At 42.1% G+C, this 22410-nt stretch overlaps 1 pseudogene; it reads right to left on the bottom strand.

Annotated features, from left to right (window-relative positions):
• Positions 1-514: 514 nt before the first annotated feature.
• LOC128052971 (amidophosphoribosyltransferase-like) lies at positions 515-6907 on the bottom strand (annotated as a pseudogene).
• Between the last annotated feature and the right edge of the window lie 15503 nt (positions 6908-22410).

Here is a 22410-nt window from a genome sequence, read left to right as displayed (position 1 = left end):
CTTCAATCGTGTCCGACTCTGTGCGACCCCATAGACGGCAGCCCACCAGGCTCCCCCGTCCCTGGGATTCTCCAGGCAAGAACACTGGAGTGGGTTGCCATTTCCTTCTCCATGAAAATATTCCATAAATGAATTTCAGTAACTCTTAAACATTCCACAAAATTTCCTAAGAACCTGTGAGAGTATAATATCTGGCAATCCTCTCTAAAACAGAAATTTTCCTATCTGCTACATTACTGCTGATGATCTGAAATGTACATGATCTCTAAAAAATAACAGTACTGAATAAAACTGAAAGGATCATCCAAGTCCCTACATAATACCAAAGTATTTATCCAGGATTACTGAATAAATCATAGCAATTTGGTATCCTTTTCAGAAAAAAAAAATCTCAGAACTTACAAGCATGTGGCATTTCACACTGTACCAACTGAGTAACAGTAAATGAAGGTGTAACCACTACAACTTCTTCACCAACTTTTGTGTCCTGAAATATGATGTCTGCCCCTAGCAGCTACCATTCCAATTCCACAGGGTATTTTCCAGTCAGACAAGCTGTACAATGATCATTCTTTTCAAAACATTCCAGACCATTCTCATTTTCTTGAATCATAATATCTTCCTTTGTACAATGACCATTGTTTTCAAAACATTCCAGACCATTCCCATTTTCTTGAACCATAATGTCTTGCTTTTTCACTCTCTGTTTTTTCAGTGTTATTCCTTCTTGTATAGATGAAACCAGTCCTTCTACTGACAGATATACAACACTGCTTGCTCCTAGATACTCTGAAATATGCTCAAATTCTGGTTTATTGGCAATAAGCTCTTCTTTCGTTGGTATGTTTATTCCCATGAAGCATGGATATCTAATTGGTGGTGAAGTTACATGAATATGTACCTCTTTTGCACCAGATTCTTTGAGTAACTTGATTATGGGTCAACTTGGGATGGTATTGCCTCTCACAATTGAATCATCTACAAGAACAATTCTTTTTCCTTTAAAGTTGTCTGACAGTACTCCAAATTTTTTCGCAACACCAAGTTGTCTTAACCTCATGTTTGGCTGAATGAATGTTCTTCCTACATACCGGTTTTTACATAGCACCTCCACGTATGGAAGCCCACACTTTGCTGCATAACCAAGAGCAGCAAGTGTAGCAGATTCTGAGACAGTGCTAACAAATCTGCATCCACGGGGCCTTCAATGGCCAGCTGCTGACCACAACAATATCTTACTGTGTAAACCATCTGGTCTTCAAATATACTATCTGGTCTTGCAAAATAAACCTATTCAAAGATACAGAAAGCCATTATGTTTCCTTCAGACCTTGGTATAATATCAGGAGTTTGGACTTTATGTCTGGATATTTCCACAATTTCTCCAGGCAAGACTTCACGGTAATATCTTGCACCGATAGATAAAAAGCTACGAGATTCTGAAGACTCCACCCATCCTTCCGTTTCTGATGTTTTTTTTTCTTTATCATTTATATCAGAAATGGGAATAAGATGACCAATGCATAGAGGATGATTTCCATAGGGATCTCGGACTGCATAAATCACACATGGAACTCTGCAATGTTACGTGGCAGCCTGGATTGGAGGGGAGTTTAGGGGAGAGTGGGTCCATGTGTATGTATGACTGAGTCCCTCTATTGTTCATCTGAAACTATCACAACATTGTTAATTGGCTATACCCCAATAGGTGGCTCAGATGGTAAAGAATCTGTCCAAGGTGTGGGAGACCCAGGTTTGATCCCTGGGTCAGGAAGATCCCCTAGAGAAGAAAAAGGCCACCCGTGCCAGTATGCTGGCTTAGAGAAATTCATGGGCAGAGAAGCCTGGCTGAGTGCATAGCAGAGTTGGACACGACTGAGAGACTAACACACAGTACAAAATGAGGACAGAATGGTGGTGGTGGTTTAGTCACCAAGTCGTGTCCGACTCTTGTGACCCCATGGACTAGAGCCTGCCAGGCTCCTCTGTCCGTGGGATTCTCTAGGCAAGAATACTAGAGTGAGTTGCCATTTCCTTCTCCAGAGGACAGAAGAGCTGGGGAGAATGTGAAATATCTAATTCAGAATTTGGTTTTTTTCACGCCTAAGTTTGTCCTAAGTTGAGGTTTGCAATGAAGATTGCCATAGAGAAGAAAACAAGCAGCACTAGCCCACTCCAGTGTTCCTGCCTGGAGAATCCCAGGGATGGGGGAGCCTGGTGGGCTGCCGTCTGCGGGGTCGCACAGAGTCAGACACGACTGAAGCGACTTAGCGGCAGCAGCAGCCCCCAACTGGTTTTGATCCTGAGCACCAGCCACAAAGCCATTGAGCTGAGGATAGTGGCTGACAGCTACTTCAGGCCTGCAAACTACAGGAAGGGGTCAGAACTGATTTACTTTAGAAGATTCTTGTTCCATTTGTCTCGCGCTCTACAGTACCTGCCATAGCTCTTCATACATAGTTGACACCCAAAATATTTGTTGAGCTGAAATGATTTGCTACCAACTGAACAAGCACAACAAAGGCAGGGTGTGCAGGACAGGACAACACTGAGCTGAGCTTATGCAGTTGTGAGAGAATCACCTTAAAGAGTCTGGGGTAGGGGTGGCAGGGTAGAATTCTCTGGCGGTCTAGTAAAGACTCTGCACTTCCACTGCAAAGGAGTTAGGTCCCACATGCTTTGAGGTGCAGGCAAACAGAAAAGAAAAAAAAAAAAAAGGAGTTCAAGGCCACCTCTGAGGGAGGGAACAAGGAAGGGGAAGTGGCTGATGTACCTTATCATCAATCTTTTGATGGGATGAAAGCACAAATGCCTTGATTCTCAGACAATGCAAAGCAATGAGACTCAGAACCGATGTAAACCATTTACAAGGAAAGGTGGAATTTGCTTAGGAAGGACGATTTGGGGGTTATCATATTTTCCATTTATACACAAATTCATTCCAGGAATAGCCATTTTACTTAGCAGGTGTCCCTCTGGTCCCTCACTAGGCGTGGCCAGCAGGTGTGCCATGGCATGGCTGTACCCTAAGTGCCTTCTTCAACAGAAGGCTTTCTCAAGTGAATTTTTTAAAGTACTGTGTTGACTTGACAATGGCTACCATTACGGTGAACTAACTTCAGAGGAAGCACATTGAAAGCAATGTGCTAGTCACCCTCATTCTGAAACATCAGCGATCAGACAATCAATGAATTACTGGGTGGAAATAGTCATTCAAATGTAACATAGTGTTTTATACACTGTACTTTAATAACTGTTTCTGAGAGTAATCTGTAATTCAAAAATAAAGGTTAATGAAAATGTTTATATGAAACCTATTTCTAAGTTATTAATATGAGCTTTAGGGGCTACTGGAAGGTGACTACTATTCGGAGGGCAGCAGGAGCTGGTAGAGTAGATGAGATTGTCCAGGCAAGATATAGAGAGAGGAGCGGAGTGCCTGGGACAGACGAGGTGAGCGGGTAGATTTTGGAGAAGTACAAAGTGAAGAGCATCAGAGGCAAGAGAAGAGCCAGCCAGAGACGATGGGAGGAAAACTATGAGGGGTCGTTGGGTGATATAGACACAAGAGAGTGTTTCCAGAAAGGAGTGACTGTTAATAAATTATAGTAACAAGCTTTGTCGATTTTGGATAGTATTTTTGTTTCCTACTCAAGCTTCAGAGTCCTGTACCTCCCTAGATATTTCTGGGATTAGTGATTTAGAAACATAGGTAATCTACCTAGGCACTTTGTATGTATATAAGTTTTGAATAAGTCTCCTATGGCCGTGATTTCTGAACCAGATTTTGAATAACATGAGCTGACAGTGGGGCAAAATATTTGACATCAAGTTCTGAAAAACTGTGAGTAAGGACAGCTATGGGCGTCCCCTCCCAGCCTTTCCCCTGAGCACTGAGAAATCACAATTACAGTGTCTTCATGTGAATCCTTTCCACCCCTCAGTAATTTTTACTATCTAAATAAAAACATTTGCAACCTTTTTTTTAGAAAAAAGACTGATTTATTGATTGTTTGGCTGTGGTGGGTCTTTGCTGCTGCACCCGGGCTTTCTCCAGTTGCAGTGCCTGGGCTTCTCATGGCAGAGGCTTCCCTTGTGGCAGAGCACAGGCTCTAGGGTACTTGGGCCCAGTGGCTGGGGCATGTAGGCTCAGGAGGTGTGGTGCGTGGGCTTAGTTGCTCTGCAGCATGTGATATCTTCCCAGACCAGGGATCGAACCAGTGTCCCTTGCATTGCAAGGCAGATTCTTAAACAATGGGCCATCAGGGAAGCCCCCTTTACACCTTTTTGAAAATAAAGATTATTAGGATTATTTATGCTCTAAAAGTAGTACTCCTCGGAGAACATTCTCATTACAGAAAATACAAGAAATCAGAGAAAACTCCGTTATACAGGGATCTAGTCTCTGTTAACATTTTTAAGTGTGTTTCTTCTCCATCTTTTTTCTGCTCCTTTAAAATTTTCTTTGTGACAGTTCTGAATAATTTTATAAATACTCTTATGCGTTGTTTTTTTCCTACACTTGATATAATACAATCAGTTCCCACTTTTAAATCCTCATAAAGATTATTTGTAATAGTTATATTACATAATTAGCAAGTCCCCTATGGTTAAACATTTGTATTAATTTCTAGTTTTTATTCTTATTAAAAACTCTATCACATTTATTCTTAATGCTTTTACAATTTTTCACAATATTTTGTGTGTGTGTGTCAAAACACAATATTTAATTTAACAGATTAAGAAATACAGATGTTCTTGAGGCTATTGATTTAATTTGCTAAATTGCTTTCAGAGTTCCCAGTAGTCTTTATTGTAAGCACAGGCTTTAGAGTCAGTTATGGGTTGAATCTTGACATCATGGGCTGGAATGAGACCATTAAACGGCCTTGCCAATGGTGAATGTGCAGCCAGCCCAATCCCCCAATACGTAACTCAAAATAAATGCAATATTCAGCTGGAAATATGCTGGAAGGAAGGCTAAGGAATAGATGTTTCCCTGTGATGACTACTTAACGGTTTTCTTTTTTTGAATGTCAGACTTCAAACTCTTCATTTCCCCTCTTTTTTGGTGTCCCTATTTCACTAGTCCCCTTGGCACGTTTGTTCACTTTGTAAAGTGATGGGGCTGCAAAGAACAACCTTTTGTGGTGTGAGAACTCAGCAGGGCCCGGAGGTCTCTCTAAACCTTATCTTTATTTTTTTTAAATTTTAGTTTTGGTTGTGCTCAGTCTTCCCTACTTTGTGGGTTTTCACTAGTTACGACAGCAGGGGCTACTCTCTAGTTGAGATGTTCAGGCTTCTCATTGAGGTAGCTTCTCTTGGTGCAGAGCAGAGGCTTTAGGCACACAGGCTCAGTAGTTGCAGCACACCGGCTCAGTAGCTGTGGCTCCCAGGCTCTAGAGCACAGGCTCAGTAATTGTGGGGAACTGGCCTAGTTGTTCTGCGTCATGTGAAATCTTCCCGGACCAGGGATTGAACCCATGTACCCTGCATTGGCAGGCAGATTCTCAACCACTGTACCACCAGGAAAGTCCTAAGCCTTATTTTTAAACTGAAAATAATAATATCTATTTTATTAGCTTGTTTTAAGGGTTAAATCAAGTTTGCTTGTTTTGTATAATATGTTATGTAGTAAGTACTCAATAAATGGTTGTTGCTGCTGCTATTTTTGAGATGTGATAAATTTACCTTCTTAAATGCCAGATAAGTATGACAATACTTACCATTAAATCTTTTTTGAATCATGTAACAGTTTTAAAAAATGGAGTCTCATTCTTGTTTAATCTACTTTTCTTTGCTTCCTTATAAGCTTAAACCTTTTTTTCTCTGTGTTAATAGGCTATATATATTCTCATTTAGAATTGTATGTATGGTTTCAAATCTCAGTGCTTCCACTCACTGAGTGTGCCACCAGCCCAAGCCCCCAACAGATACCTCAAATGTAATATACAGCTGAAAATATTTTGGGAGGAAGGCTAAGGAATAGATGTTTCCCTGTGATGACACTTTGATGCTTTACTTATGCACTGATGTAATATCTTGCCAAAAGTTACAAGGCGTTTGATAAGCAATGGAAGACCCAAGCTCAATGGTACTAAATAAGAAGGAAATGTACTATCTCCCCTGTGATAGACTCGCAAATAGAGCCTCTGGTTGGGGTGGTAGGGCGAGTATGATTAGGATTGACCTTTTCCCCTGCAAAGACTTGGCTCTGCCCCACCTTTAATGATCTTGAGATGTCTATAGCATCTCTAGGTACCACATCCATTCACAACCCTTAAAATGTAGCTGAATTTTCTTCTGATTTCTCTTTGGGGAAGAATTTTGTAATTTTAAAGAAAAAAAGGAAATTAGTAAAAAGATCAATACATTTAAATTCACAAAAATTGTTCTTTAGGATATTTATTGCATTAGGTATTGTTTGTTTGTTTTTGCAGTATTCAGAGAAATACAAATTAAAATCACAACAAAATACCACTACACATCTATTCAGTTCAGTTCAGTTCAGTCGCTCAGTGGTGTCCGACTCTTTGCGACCCCATGAATCACAGCACTCCAGGCCTCCCTGTCCATCACCAACATCTATTAGATTTGCTAAAATACAAGAAACAAAAAAACAGACAATAAATTGGCAATACCAAGGCCCAGCAAAGGTATGGAACAACAGATTAAATTTTCAGATAATCCTGGTAGGAATACAAAATGGTAGAGTGAAAAAGACAAAGGCACTATCTATTATAAGTAAGAAATTATTTCCCAAATGCTTCTTAGAAGATTTCTCCCTCTCAACTTAATTGCCAGAATCTAGCACTTGTTCATTCCTAAACCTGATCCCTTGGCAAGAGGAATGAATGGGACCACACCTTCAATACCTGAGACTCTCCATCTCCTGGGCCTGGGCCATGATCTTGAAATAAATCAAGGTGTGAATGTAAGCCTGACTGGGAGGAGCTCGGATGGATCAGAATACTGACAGGTCAAAAACAACTTATGGCTCCTGAGGCGAGTGACACAGGCAAAAACCTTCACACCTCTGACCCTCAGGTTCTTCCTGGACCAAGTGGGGATGTCCACCTTAACTGAATGTTTGCAAACTCTCCAGCATAGACTTGACCAGGGCTAGGTGCTCAGAAGTTGTATTTCTACTGATTTTGCTTTATTTGCATGAGCATTTTGTATAATATAGTTGGCCCTTGAACAACATGTATGAGGAGGAGGGGTCAACTGTAATATGTTGTCTTTCATATGGATGCAAGATTTTTCCTAAGTTAAGGATATATTAGTTGGAGGAGTCAGATAGTATGAAAGTTTATAATCACTGTGGTCAAGTGAATTTAATCTCTTCTTTTAAAACATTTCTTCTAATACTTTTAAGCTTAGAAAGTACTCCCAAATTCCTTTGCACTTCACTGATACTTAATACAAAGTCATGTTTTTCCTTTAGTCTTTTTAATGTGATTGGCACTTTCTGCTCTCTTTAATCCATATTGGATTTGGTATGGTCTTAGATGTAGAATAAGGATCTACACTGACATCTTTCCTTAGTATGTAATCAGTTGTTCTACTATCACTTGTTAAATAATGCTCTTCCATGATGTGTGAAGTTCCATGGTATAATGGTTCGCACTCTGGACTCTGAATCCAGCGATCTGAGCTCAAGTCTCAGTGGAAGCTGCCTATGTTTTGCCATCCTCGTTAGTGTAGTGGTGAGTATCCCCACCTGTCATGAGGGAGACCAGGGTTCAATTCCTGACAGGGAGGCCACATATCCTTTGGGTTTCCTTGGTGGCTCAGTGACAAAGAATCTGCCTCCGATGTGAGAGACCCAGGTTCGATCTCTGGGTCAGGAAGATCCCCTGGAGAAAGGAATAGCTACCCACTCCAGTATTCTTGCCTTGAGAATTCCATGGACAGAAGAGCCTGGCGGGCAACAGTTCAAGGGGTCACAAAGAGTCGGACACAACTGAGCGACCAACACACAGCAACTTCCATGGTACCTTTATCACAACAAATTATAGTTTTATACAGTTTGGAACTAGAGACCAGGAAAATGTCGGCTCACAGTAAACCAAGGAGTAGGGAAGAAGCCCTCTAACAGCCACGCCCTCCACACACTGCAACCAAAACTGTAAGTTTAAGAAGTAACAACTGTGGGACTTCCCTGGTGGTCCAGTGGCTAAGACTCTATGTTCCCAATGCAGGAGGCCTGGGTTCAATCCCTGGTCAAGGAACTAGATCCTGCCTGCTGCAGGATGCAGCGTATACCTACACTTATGGTGTGACCACACAAATATATATTTTTTTAAATTGACAGTTGCATAAAATTCAGTCTTTCTACCTGGTCAGCTGCTCTTTCTTTCAAATCTTCATTTAGCACATTTGCTTGACTTTCTGTAGTTTTCCTAATATCAAGTCCTCATTAAGCTGATTAAGATCATTATAGCTATAGTTATTCTTCCTAAGTGTTTAACATGTTGGAAATTACCTATATTTTATTACATAAAAATACATAATTTCCCATTGAATTTACATAATAACCAAAATGAACAAAAATGAAGAGAAAAATAAGGGGGGGGGGAATGTTTATTAAAATATGTAAATGAATCTTATAAGCAACTTGATTGTAAGTTGGTATATTTGTCAGTGTTTGATTGGATAACAGAACGGGTATAGGAACTAGGGCAGCTGTGAAGAGGTCAGAGCCTGAATCCTAAGATTTGTCCTGTTTTGTTTTATTTTTATTTTGGGGGCTGCACTGGGTCTTCATTGCTGTGTGAGGGCTTCTCACAGATCACAGATCATAGGCTTCAGGACCCGCATGGGCTCAGCTGCCCTGTGGCGTGTAGAAGCTTCCCAGGCCAGGGTTTGAACCTGTGTACCCAGCATTGGCAGGCAGACTCCTAAGATTTGTCTTTGCCAGAACTCTCTGTCTTTCTGTCTCTCTGTCTTGTCTCTGTCCCTTCCTGTCTTTTTCTCCCTCAACCCCCACACTTCTTTCTCTTTCTCCCCTCTCATTTCTCACTGTTACTTTTTCCTATTTAACTAAATTCTCTTCTACCACACATAGGCTTTCTCCTGGGGGACAACGGGGTAGGGGACAGGTAGCAGTAAGATAATGATTACCAGAACCTACAACTGAGCTAGTTTGAACTTTGTTGCAGTCTTCACATGTGCATGCAGGGTCGTTTGTGACTTTCCCCTGACCTGGCCACCCTGTTCTTTTCTCTTTTTTTCTCACTCCATACTCCTTATTCTGAATTAAGAACCTTGAACTAACTAGAGTGCTACATCTCCTGGGCTCCACTTTGCACTTGCTGTTCCTTCTCCATTTGAGCTCTCCTACTGCTCTCGTCTCCATTCACAGTGGTGAATTCCAGCTCACACTTCTTCTCACTACAGCTGTCACCTGCTCTAGGAAATCTACCAGAATGCCATACTTCCCCCAACAAAGTTAGAAGCCCATAAGTGCTGGTAATGCTTGGGCTTAGATCCAGCACAGCATGCATGCATCATAGACTATAGCCCACCAGGGTCCTTTGTCCATGGAATTTTCCAGGCAAGAATACTGGAGTGGGTTGCCACTTCCTTCTCCAGGGGATCTTCCTGACCCAGGGATCGAACCTGTGTCTCCTGCCTCTCATGCACTGGCAGGCTGATTCTTTGCCACTACACCACCTGGGAAGACTCTAGCATAGCACGTGTGCTCAGTGGTGACTGACTCCCAACTGTCCTCTGCCAGGCTTCTCTGTCCATGAGATTTTCTGGGCAGGAATACTGGAGTGGACTGTCATTTCTTCCTCCTGGGAATCTTCCCAACCCAGGGACAGAACTCACATCTTCTTTATTGCAGACGGATTCTTTACCACTGAGCCACCAGGGAAGCTACCCTAGGATAATATATGGATCACATCCAGCCAGTTTAAGCAGAAAGGGCTTTATTACAGGGTGCAAGGTAGCTTGCAGAATTTCAGCCAGGCTGGGGAACCAAGCTGGGGTGTTACCCAGCCTGTGAGTAGCATGGCCAGGAAAAATATCCAGCATCCTATAGAAACGCCACAGCCAGTCACTGCCTGATACTTGGCCCCGCCAATGGTAAAGCCAGGTTGTGAACCCTTCCAACAACACAGAAGAACCAAACCCCTCCAACACCCTTCCTGCCTGAAGGACACTGTGGCCACTAAGTATTTTCTTTCACCTTCCAAATTTCTGATTGGCAGAAGCCTGGTCACAGAGAGAAGGGAAGCTGGGAAATGTGTTCTTTACCACAATAAGCAGAGGGTTGAAGTAGTATTGAATGAGCCAGTTTTCAGTATCTTCCATAAAAACTGTGTTGTTAAGGACATACAGATTTATGGTTTTTATACTATCTGGGTGAATAGTTTCATAATCTGTATGAAATCTTTGTTCCCAGAAATACTTTAATATCCACTTTATCTGATATTAGTATTGCTAAGGCAACCTTCTTTGGGGTACTGATTTCCTGATGTATCTTTTTCCCATTCCTTTATTTGAAATCTTTCTGTGTAATTCTTTTTTGAGGTATGTAAGTCATAGGAATAACTGGATTTGTTTAAAAAGCCAGTCTAAGAGTCCCATCTTTTTATAGGTGAGTTAAAATATTTTTCATTGTGATTAGTAATCAACTTATCTTTGACATTTTATAGTTTCTATTTTATAAAGACCACTTCTTTTTTTTTAATCCATTTATTTCTTTTTTGCTGTGCTGGGTCTTCGTTGCAGTGTGTGGGCTTCTCATTGCAGTGGGTTTTCTCATTGTGGAGCACAGGCTCTAGGCATGCAAGCTTCAGTAGTTGCAGAGTGCAGACTCAGTAGTTGTGGTGCCTGGGCTTAGTTGCCCCGCAGCATGTGGAATCTTCCGAGACCAGCAATTGAACCCATGTCCCCTGCACTGGCAGGCTAATTCTTAACCACTGGACCACCAGGGAATTCAGTAAAGACTGTTCTTTTTTCCCTTCTGTTCTTTTGGATTGTCCAGTTTTCCTAATTCCTTTTCTTTTTCTTCAACAAGCGTGGACGTTACACATCCTATTTCTAATTGCTTAGTGGTTTTAACAAACTTAAATTTATATTTCTCTAACAAGCAGAGACCGGAGAAGGCAATGGCACCCCACTCCAGTACTCTTGCCTTGAAAATCCCATGGACGGAGAAGCCTGGTAGGCTGCAGTCCATGGGGTTGCTGAGAGTTGGACACGACTCAGTGACCTCAATTTCATTTTTCACTTTCACACATTGGAGAAGGAAATGGCAACCCACTCCAGTGTTCTTGCCTGGAGAATCCCAGGGACAGGGGAGCCTGGTGAGCTGCTGTCTATGGGGTCGCACAGAGTTGGACACGACTGAAGCAACTTAGCAGCAGCAGCAGCAACAAGCAGAGACATTACTTTGCCAACAAAGGTCCGTCTAGTCAAGGCTATGGTTTTTCCTGTGGTCATGTATGGATGTGAGAGTTGGTCTGTGAAGAAAGCTGAGTGCTGAAGAACTGATGCTTTTGAACTGTGGTGTTGAAGACTCTTGAGAGTCCCTTGGACTGCAAGGAGATCCAACCAGTCCATTCTGAAGGAGATCAGCCCTGGGATTTCTTTGGAGGGAATGATGTTAAAGCTGAAACTCCAGTACTTTGGCCACCTCATGCGAAGAGTTGACTCATTGGAAAAGACTTTGATGCTGGAAGGGATTGGGGACAGGAGGAGAAGGGGATGACTTAGGATGAGATGGCTGGATGGCATCACGGACTTGATGGACGTGAGTCTGAGTGAACTCTGGGAGATGGTGATGGACAGGGAGGACTGGCGTGCTGTGATTCATGGGGTTGCAAAGAGCACGACTGAGCAACTGAACTGAACTGAACTGAACAAAGTCAATAACTAATCCATGTCTCCAACCTCCTCCTGGACAAGACATTTAGAACAATGTAACTTTCCTCCTGACTTAACCACTTTCCCCAAAGCCCCATATTGTTGTTGTTTTTTATCCTTGTCTATATTTCTCAAAATGTTTTTATCTGTGCTTGGAAGAAGAAAGAAGTTTCTCTGCGTGATCATTCTGCCATCTTGATCTAGATGTTACAAAAGCCATTGAATGGATCTCCCCCTTCCTCCTGGCTCACAGCCTTTCACCTCCATTGTTGACTTTCCATTTCAGCTATACTGTATGAAGACCCATAGCTCCCTCCCTGCCTGCTTTACCACAGCACCATCCTGCAGCCTTCACCCTGGGAGAGGCAGGGCAGGTGCTGATACACTGAAGAACATGTGCCCTGAGCAGGAAGAATGTAAAACCACTGCAGTGTCTTAAGCTCCCTCCTACCCTTCTCTATTTCAGCACATGACGTTGCTTCCAACTTCAGAGGAAATAGAAGCCATTAAGTAAGAACTCTCAAAATTTTCTACTTCCTTACCAATAAATTCATCTATAGCCCCACCCACTTGTCCTTTTCAGTCTCACATGAAGCAGTGACATTCTTCCAACTTTAAGACATAATTGCTCAATTCCAACTCCTGTCTTCTGTATTTTTTATTCTCCCTCTCTTGTCCCTCATTGTATGAGCACATGATACTAGCTAAGTCAACTTTGCTTGTAGTGAGCATTTCATTAATATTAATCGAGTAAAGGAATGAATACATTAGTCATATAGGATACTTGCAAAATGGCCACAATAGCTATCTTCTATCTGAAATATTAAGAATAGCAAGATACTGTGAACACTCAGAAATGTAACTTTCTACATATATTTGAGGACCATGTCATGATGCATACCACAAATACCTGAGTCCCATAATCACCCTATTGTAGGCACTGGTGCTAAAGCTTTAGTAAAACAGACAATGACCCCACCATCATGTAGCTGATCTGCTAGGAGAGGAAGGCAGAGTATAAGTAGTCAAATAAAATAATTTCAAATGCTATTCAAATGCTATAGAGACTTTACCAGGCTTCCCTGGTGGCTCAGAGGTTAAAGTGTCTGCCTGGAATGTGGGAGACCCAGGTTCAATCCCTGGGTTGGGAAGATCCCCTGGAGAAGGAAATGGCAACCTACTCCAGTACTCTTGCCTGAAGAATCCCATGGAAGGAGGAGCCTGGTAGGCTACAGTCCATGGGGTCGCAAAGAGTCGGACACGGCTGAGCGACTTTACTTACTTACTCACTTACTTATAGAGACTTTGAAGAAAATAAAATGGAGTAACAGGTAGAAAGCAGCATGTTTGAGGGGAAACGGGAAAGCAGGTGTGGAGAAGCATGAAGAACAAGAGGCATGAAAGATGAGGTGAGGAGAGAGGGCAGGAGCTAGCCTGTGACGTTGCGGGTAGCTTCCATTGTAAGTGCATTGGGTGCTATTGACTCTTTCAAATTGAAGTAAAATATATGTTGTAAGGTGCACGAAATGTGTACACTTGATGACAACACACACAACCCATGAAACAGCCACCCAGCTCAAGATATAGAACATTTCCAGACCTCAGATGCTGGCTTCACGCCACTTCTCTGTCTAACCGTCCCTCCAGCCCAGTCCCCAGCAAAGCTAAAGACCGAGTAACCGCCAACTGGCCTTCTATCACTGCAGCTCAGCTTTCTACTTTTTCTTTAATCTATTTGTCTGTGTTGGGTCTTAGTTATGGCATGTGGGATCTTCAGTTGTGTCAAGTGGGATCTAGTTCCCTGACCAGGGATTGATCAAATTTAGGCCCCCTGCATTGGTAGCACTGAATCTTAGCCACAGGATCTCCAGGGAAGTCCCAGTTTTTCCTATTTTTTAACTTATCAATCAAATTATATAGTACAAACTTTTTTTTTTTTTTTTGGTCACACTCCACGGTATGCACAATCCTTTGGAACCTGTGTCCCTTAAGGTGGAAGTGCAGAGACCTAACCATTGGACCATCAGCGAAGTCCCAAACCTTTGTCAGTCTCCATTCATGGAGACTCTCCATTTATGGATGACTCTCTCTGAGAGAATCATCTGAGAGAGTTGCATGAGCCAGGAGTCTACACTTTAATATTACTTGTTGCACGTTGTTATATTAACACATCATAGCTTATCTATTGATAAACATTTAGATTGTTGCTGACTTTTATTAGAGATGATATCTATTAGAGATAAAGCTGATAGAATTTTTTTTTTTTTTTTTTTTTTTGCTACATCATGTGGGCTTGTGGGATCTTAGTTTCCCGACCAGGGATCAAACCCAGACCCCTGCAGTGAAAGCACTGAGCCCTAACCACTGAACCGCCAGAGAATCCCCTGTTATAAATAATCTTGAACATCTTTTAGGGGCCATAGGTACTCATTAATCCTGGATATGTGTGTGTGTATATATATACACCCATACACATATACCTATACATACACACCTAGGAGGGGAATTGCCAGGTCATCAGGTAAGCATATATTTAGCTTTCTTAGATATCACCGAACAATTTTTCCTTCCACTGGCAGTGTCTAGAGTCCTAGTTCCTCCACATCCACTACATCCTCAGCAATATTTGGTACTGTCAGTCTTTTTAATTTTTAAAATTCGAGTCATTCTGGCAGGTGTGTATTAGTCTCTCACTGTAGGTTTAATTTTGCTTCCCCTGATGATTAATGATATTGAACACCTTTTCATGTTCCAACTGTCAATTTGGATTCTGAGTTTTGATACATTTAAAGCAGGACATTGACCCAATGCACTTTTAAAATACCTCTCTTAGGACTTCCAGTGTAGGACTTGATGTTTTCATTGCCAAGGGCACAGGTTCAATCTCTGGTGGGGGAACTAAGATCCCACAAGCCACCCAGTGAGGCCCCCAAAATAAATATAATTAAATAAAATTCCTTTCTGGTTTTTCTGTGGAGGAGTGATTCTAGGGAGCGCAGTGGAAGCAGAACATTAGAAGATAATTACCTAGCCCAAGTAGGAGGTGTAGGTAGCTTAGATTAGTAGTAGCAAAGGAGTGAGAAGTGAAAAGATTCATGATGTATTTTGGAGGAGGCCTGCCAAATGACCCATAGAGCAGACATGGAAGAGTAAAGGAGGAGTCAAAGATGATCTGCACAGCTGGTCCATTTTCCCCAGGGTGGAAATCTGCGGGGGAAGCTGGTCCCTTGAGTGTTAGAAGGAAAGTTATAGGAGATAAAAGAGGAGACTGAATCACACCACAGCAAACTGTGCCACCTCCTGAATAAAAAAAAAATTCTGGTCACAAACTGTGCTCAAAGAAACATCCTGGGCACTGAGAGAACCACGGTGGACTTTGATTTGCTTCCCGGCTTTGCAAATGAGCTCTGTAGCGCTGGGCAGTGTACATTTGCCAGCAACACTTATATAACTTCATTTGTTGCTAATGTTGTTGGGGTTTTTATTTTTCCTTCCAAGAATAAGTACGTCTCCACGAGATGAAATGAAAAATCCAGAAATTTAAAATTAGATTAGTTTGGAAATTACTGTCATTTTTCTTCTCCTGTAAGGTCACTTTGCCCTTGCAGGTCAGTGCTGGGAAAGTGACACATTTCTTTCCTTCCCACACTTCTGTTTGTTTTCATGCAATAAAAAGCAAATCCTTAACAGTTCAAATGCTTCATGCATGTGGCAAGAATTTTTATTGTCATTTAAACCTTTAATTTTAAGTTACGTTATGTAAAAGGTAGAATGCCAGACCTCTAGTTTACCAGGCCATTTCTATGTGGAAAATTCTGTACTTGCAGAAATAATAAGCCGACTCTCCAAGTCTCCACAGTGTTAGGCTGCCTGCTGCTTCAATTTGTGGGCTGCATTTTGGTTCTTAAACCAGTGACAATACTGCATAGAAGAAGGACCTCGCAGTTAATCATGGCTTGCTACAGATAGTCCTTGTACTAAATACCAGCCCTGTGAGGTATGCAATATTATCATCTCCATTTAACATATGCGAAAACTAACTTCAGTCACTTGTCCAGGATCGCTTGGCTGGTAAGCAACAGGGCCAAGATCAGAACTCAGAGGTTTAAGTCTAAAACGAAATCTTTTGATGGTTCCCAAGCTGGGACAGTGCAGAGTGGAAGTGTATATTTGCCAGAGCCAGTCATCCTGGGTTCATACTGCAGCTCTTCCACTTACTGGCTGTGGGACAGTCACCTCTGGGGACCATCATGGTCCCTAACTCACTGGATAAGGTAACAAATAGTTAACATAAACAGTATGCAACACTTAGAACTCCGTCTAGATTATGCTATGAGAGTGTTAGTAATTAAAATAATAGCTTAAGATCATTCACATACTACAATTTAAATATTTAAAGTGTACAGTTCAGGGTCTTCCCTGGTGGTCCCGTGGTTAAGACTCCATGCTTCTACTTCAGCGGCCACGTGTTCAATCCCTGATTGGAGAACTTAAGATCCCGCATGCTGTATGGTGTAGCCAAAAGAAAAGAAAAAAAAGGTGTACAATTCAGTGGTTTTTGGTATGTTCAGAGAGTTGTATGACCATCACCACAATTGATCTTAACATTTCTACACCCCCAAAAGAAACTCAGTACCCATTAGCAGGCACTTGCCACACTCATCCTTCTTCCAGCCACAGGCAACCACCAGTCAGTCTACTCTGTCTTTCTAGATTTATAAGAATCTATTGAATACACCTATGGTCCAGAATTGCCTATCCTGGACATCTCATGTAACTGGAGTTATATATTATGTGACCTTTTATTTCTGGCTTCTTTCACTCAGCATGATGTTTTCAGGTTCACATATTCTGTATCAGGTATCAATACTTCATTTCTTTTTATTGCCAAAAAATGTTGCATTGTATAGATATATCATATTTTATTTACCCACTCATTAGTTGATGGGCATTAGGGTTGTTTCCACTTTTCAGCTAATGTGAACAATGATGCTATAAATACTTGTGGGCAAATTTTTACGTAGACACATATTTTCATTTCTCTTGGGTGAATAACTGCTGTGGAATGATAGCTATGATTTGGTACTGCCTCCTTCTCTGTACACAGATCCCTGAAAGTGCTGACACATAATTCTCACAGATGAACACATACCTTAGTGCTTTCATTCTAAGTGGTCTAATGAGATAACTATCTTTCTTCCTGTTTCACATCACAAATGAAGAAACTGAGACTCTGGGAGATTTGCTTTGTTGTTTCTTGGTCTGCAGCTCTGCCCATGGAGCGTCCCCTTTTAAGCCTGTCCTCCCCTCTACACCTTGGCAAGTCTTTTGTGTCTGAGCTAAGACTCTACTTCTTGCCAGGAAACTTTGCTTAGACCCCATGGGTGGGTCAGGTGCTCTGCTTGTGCCTCCATGATGTCCTGAGCATTACTCTACCAAAACCTTTGTCACTTTCTACTACACTCATCACAACCTACCAGACGGCAGGGCCCTCGAGAAGGAACTCTGTTCCTCAATTGTGTCTTTCATGCCAAGCACTAGGCCTGGCATGTAGTGGCTACTGAATAGATACTGATGGAAGTTAAGTAAGAAGAGAGAAAGGAATGTGACCCAGATACATACTAGAAAGTGGTCTATCAAACTGGTAAAATCTTTTCTGTCATATTATGCAGCCTCAGTTTGAACTGACAAAATAGAAAAACCGGGGAGTGATTATTCAGATCTGTGGGGCAAAAAAAGCTTTCACTTTATTAAATCACTGAGCACAGCTTTCTTATAAACAGTGATACCCTCTGCCCAGGGGAAATGTTGCTTGAAAGACGGTGTGTGTACCCTGGACGCACTCAGGCTTTTACTGGTACATGAGGACTTTTTCTTTTTAAACTTAATAGCTAATTATTTATCTCAAAGTATATTAGAAACAAATATTACTAGGCTTTGAATCTTTTATATTACTATTCAGGAACAAGTTAAAATCTTTTTTAAAAAATTAGGACTATTCAAAGTATGTATTAAGTATAATAAATAATGGTGCAGATGGAACACGGATATAGCAAACATGTGTAGGTGGTACGAAAGAATTCAAATTTCAGGACATTATTTAAAATATTTAAAATATAAAATATAATATTTAAAATATAAAAAGTGCAAAGAATCTTCCTGCCAATGTAGAAGATTTGGGTTTAATCTTCCCAACCTGGGTTGGGAAGATCCCCTGGAGATGGAGATGGAAATGGCAACCCACTCCAATACTCTTGGCTTGGGAAGTCCCATGGGCAGAGGAACCTGGTGGGCTACAGTCCATGGGGTCGCAAAAGAGTTGGACTTGACTTAGTGACCAAACTACAGCAATATTTCATAAAGCTAAGCTTTCTCCAGCTTGACTGGAACATGGCTCACCTGCAGTCTTGCTAAAATTCAGCTTTTGATTCGAATAGGTGTTATGGACTGAATGTCTGCGTCTCCTAGAGCTCATATGTTGAAATCATATACCCAGGGTGATGGTATTTGGAGGTGAAGCCTTGTAAGAGGTCATTAGGTGATGAGGGTGGGGCCCTCATGGGATTAGTGCTTTGATAAGAAGAGCCCAGAAAGCCAGCTCATTCTCTTCCCACCATGTGAGGTCCCAGCAAGGAGACCACTCTCTGTAAACAGGGAAGTGGGCATGCATCTGGAACCTGACCAAGCTGGCACCCTGCTCTCTGACTTGCTCCCTCCAGAACTGTGAGAAATATGTACTTGGCATTTAAACCACCCTGTCTGGGGTAATCTGATACAGCAGCCCAAACAGACTAAGCCAGGAGGTCTGCAGGAGGAACTGAGATCCCGTGTCTCTAACAAGCACCCAGAGGATATGGACCCTGGGGATCCCAGGCTACACGCAGAGCAGCAAGGTCACAAAGCATACAAAAAACTGTAAAGTAATAGCAATAATAGCACCCACCGTCTTTTCATTTCTACTATACACTGGGTACTCATCTAGGTGTTTTATAGATGTTAAACTTATCAATGCTCACAAAAATCCTACGAGGTAGTGATTAATATCTCCACTTTACAAATGAAACTTTAAAAATAAAAATTGGCATTTAGTCACAATTTTTTTTCTTTTCTGCACAAAATGAGACACACAGCCAGAATGGAGGTGATGGTAGTATTTTATTTTCATCATTACTGTAAAACCTAGCTAGAGGAGCCCCCTCCACTGCTGAGGCCTGGGACAGTGCAGATTCTCAGCATCTGTTCTTTTCACATGTCCTCTCTCTGGCCTCGTTGTGAGTCAGAAAGTAATCGGTCCAGGGATCAAAGTCTGAAAAGTTTGCCTATTTCCTTCCCCACATTTGAAACAAAACCGATCTGGGCAAGGGATGCATTTCCGTCCCAGGGTTATTTGGTGAAGGAGGAAAACAGCTAAAACCAGATTTGGGAATGTAAAAAGAAAAAAGCATTCTTACAATAAACATTCAGCGTTAATCACCTATTGTAAACACACACACACATACACGTACAGATACAGACGTTCATGTGCACCACAGTTTCAGCCGCTGGCAGAGGAGTTGTGTTCTTGTCTCTGGCTGATACTACTAAAGCATTCCCACATGGGTGCTTTGTGAGTTAACTACTTCGCATTTGTATGGTTCTTTTTTGTAAAGGTTCCAAAGTGCCTCATTAAGAAAAAAATCTAAGAAAAAATAAAACTTAGGTTTCTTTTCAGAGGGTCCTAGGGCCCTTTGTAGCTGAGGATGGGGGAGGAGAGGAGATTTTTCTATTGCTCTGCACAGGCCACCAAGATGCCTTAGATGTGTTCCTTTTCCCGAAAGCCTTCACCCAGGAAGTTACCTGCTACCTGCCTAAACAGCGGACTTCAAAAACCTGAGGGTTTAGGACTCAAGATAGTGGAGGTGATGGAATTCCAGTTGAGCTGTTTCAAATCCTGAAAGATGATGCTGTGAAAGTGCTGCACTCAATATGCCAGCAAATTTGGAAAACTCAGCAGTGGCCACGGGACTGGAAAAGGTCAGTTTTCATTCCAATCCCAAAGAAAGGCAATGCCAAAGAATGCTCAAACTACCACACAATTGTACTCATCTCACCCGCTAATAAAGTAATGCTCAAAATTCTCCAAGCCAGGCTTCAGCAGTACATGAACCGTGAACTTCCTGATGTTCAAGCTGGTTTTCAAAAAGGCAGAGGAACCAGAGATCAAATTTCCAACATCCGCTAGATCATGGAAAAAGCAAGAGAGTTCCAGAAAAATATCTATTTCTGCTTTATTGCTATGCCAAAGCCTTTGACTGTGTGGATCACAATAAACGGTGGAAAATTCTGAGAGAGATGGGAATACCGGACCACTTGACCTGCCTCTTGAGAAATCTGTATGCAGGTCAGGAAGCAACAGTTAGAACTGGACATGGAACAACAGACTGGTTCCAAATAGGAAAAGGAGTACGTCAAGGCTGGATATTGTCACCCTGCTTATTTAACTTATATGCAGAGTACATCATGAGAAATGCTGGACTGGAAGAAACACAAGCTGGAAACAAGATTGCCGGGAGAAATATCAATAACCTCAGATATACAGATGACACCACCCTTATGGCAGAAAGTGAAGAGGAACTAAAGAGCCTCTTGATGAAAGTGAAAGAGGAGAGTGAAAAAGTTGGCTTAAAGCTCAACATTCAGAAAATGAAGATCATGGCATCCGGTCCCATCACTTCATGGGAAATAGATGGGGAAACAGTGTCAGACTTTATTTTTGGGGGCTCTAAAATCACTGCAGATGGTGACTGTAGCCATGAAATTAAAAGACGCTTACTCCTTGGAAGAAAAGTTATGACCAACCTAGATAGCATATTCAAAAGCAGAGACATTACTTTGGCGACTAAGGTCTGTCTAGTCAAGGCTATGATTTTTCCTGTGGTCATGTATGGATGTGAGAGTTGGACTGTGAAGAAGGCTGAGTGCCGAAGAATTGATGCTTTCAAACTGCGGTGTTGGAGAAGACTCTTGAGAGTCCCTTGGACTGCAAGGAGATCCAATCAGTCCATTCTGAAGGAGATCAGCCCTGGGATTTCTTTGGAAGGAATGATGCTAAAGCTGAAACTCCAGTACTTTGGCCACCTCATGCAAAGAGTTGACTCATTGGAAAAGACTTTGATGCTGGGAGGGGTTGGGGGCAGGAGGAGAAGGGGACGACCGAGGATGAGATGGCTGGATGGCATCACTGACTCGATGGACGTGAATCTGAGTGAACTCCGGGAGATGGTGATGGACAGGGAGGCCTGGCGTGCTGAGATTCATGGGTTCGCAACGAGTCAGACACGACTGAGCGACTGAACCGACTGAACGAAACCGAAGGCCTGCTCAGGTCGGTCTGTTTTTGTTGCTTTGTTTAATTTGGAACTGTCTGTATAAGTCAGATACATGGCTTTACTTAAAAAAATCAGAATACCTAGCAACACTGGACCCAAATTCCTACGTTAGCTTCAGGTACTTTCCCTGGTGGCTCAGAGGGAAAGAATCTGTCAGTGCAGGAGATGTGGGTTCAGTTTCTGGGTCAGGAAGATCCCCTGGAGAAGGAAATGGTAACCTACTCCAGTATTCTTGCCTGGAGAATCCCATGGACTGAGGAGCCTGGTGGATTACAGTCCGCGGGGGTGCAAAAGAGTCGGATATGATTTAGCAGCTTAAGAACGGCAACTTGTAGTGAGGGAGAGTGGCTGTCCCTTTTGATCGTATCAGCAATGTTCATTCATGTCCACTACCTGCCTGGCTCTGTAGGCTTTCTGAGTTTGGACTTCCTGGTTTATAAGCAAGGTTTATAAACAACCAGCATTTGCTCATCATTATCCTGTGGAAAATCCGGCCAAGTACATTGGAACACTGAAAACCAGTTTCCTTTTAACAAAATGAAAGCAGCTGGTTGACACAAGAATTATTCATTGAGTTTGTGGAAGCCGGGTGTGTCCTGATTTCAATGCTGTATTGCCCAGATAAGCAAGTGACAAATGCCCCATGTTCCTCCCTGTAGCACAGCTGGTCATCAGTTGGTATACTCTTGGCTCATTTCTTGTCAGGCTCATTTTAAAAGCTGGAAGGGACTCTAGAGGTGGTCCAGTTTGCTGGTGTCTGGTTTGCTGGTTAGTAGGAGGTGAACTTCCTGAGGATCATAAAGGTCCATAGAAGAAATGGAGATTTTCCTGTATGGTGGGGGAGAGATGACACCCAGAGACCTGAACTACTATCTTTTTTTTAAGAAAAAAAAAAAGCAAATACCTTCTCATGCTCAATTTAGAGAGTGGAGAACATTACAGTCATCTGAACTTTTATTCATTCAATTAATATTTATTAGGCACAATTTGTGCCATGCACTTTGCTAAACTGGTGACTCGATGACAAAGGAAACTGTCCTGAGAAATTCAATCTGAAGGTTGTTATTCAAATCTTTATACCCTGAGAGTGACCTGAGAAGGGACTGGTGCCATCTTCCAGGTAGAGCAAAGACCTGTCTATTAGGGTCCCCCAAGAGATCCC

Source organism: Budorcas taxicolor, chromosome 1, assembly GCF_023091745.1.
Source record: "Budorcas taxicolor isolate Tak-1 chromosome 1, Takin1.1, whole genome shotgun sequence".
NCBI classification, from domain to species: domain Eukaryota; kingdom Metazoa; phylum Chordata; class Mammalia; order Artiodactyla; family Bovidae; genus Budorcas; species Budorcas taxicolor.
This window is presented reverse-complemented; position numbering and strand designations above follow the sequence as displayed.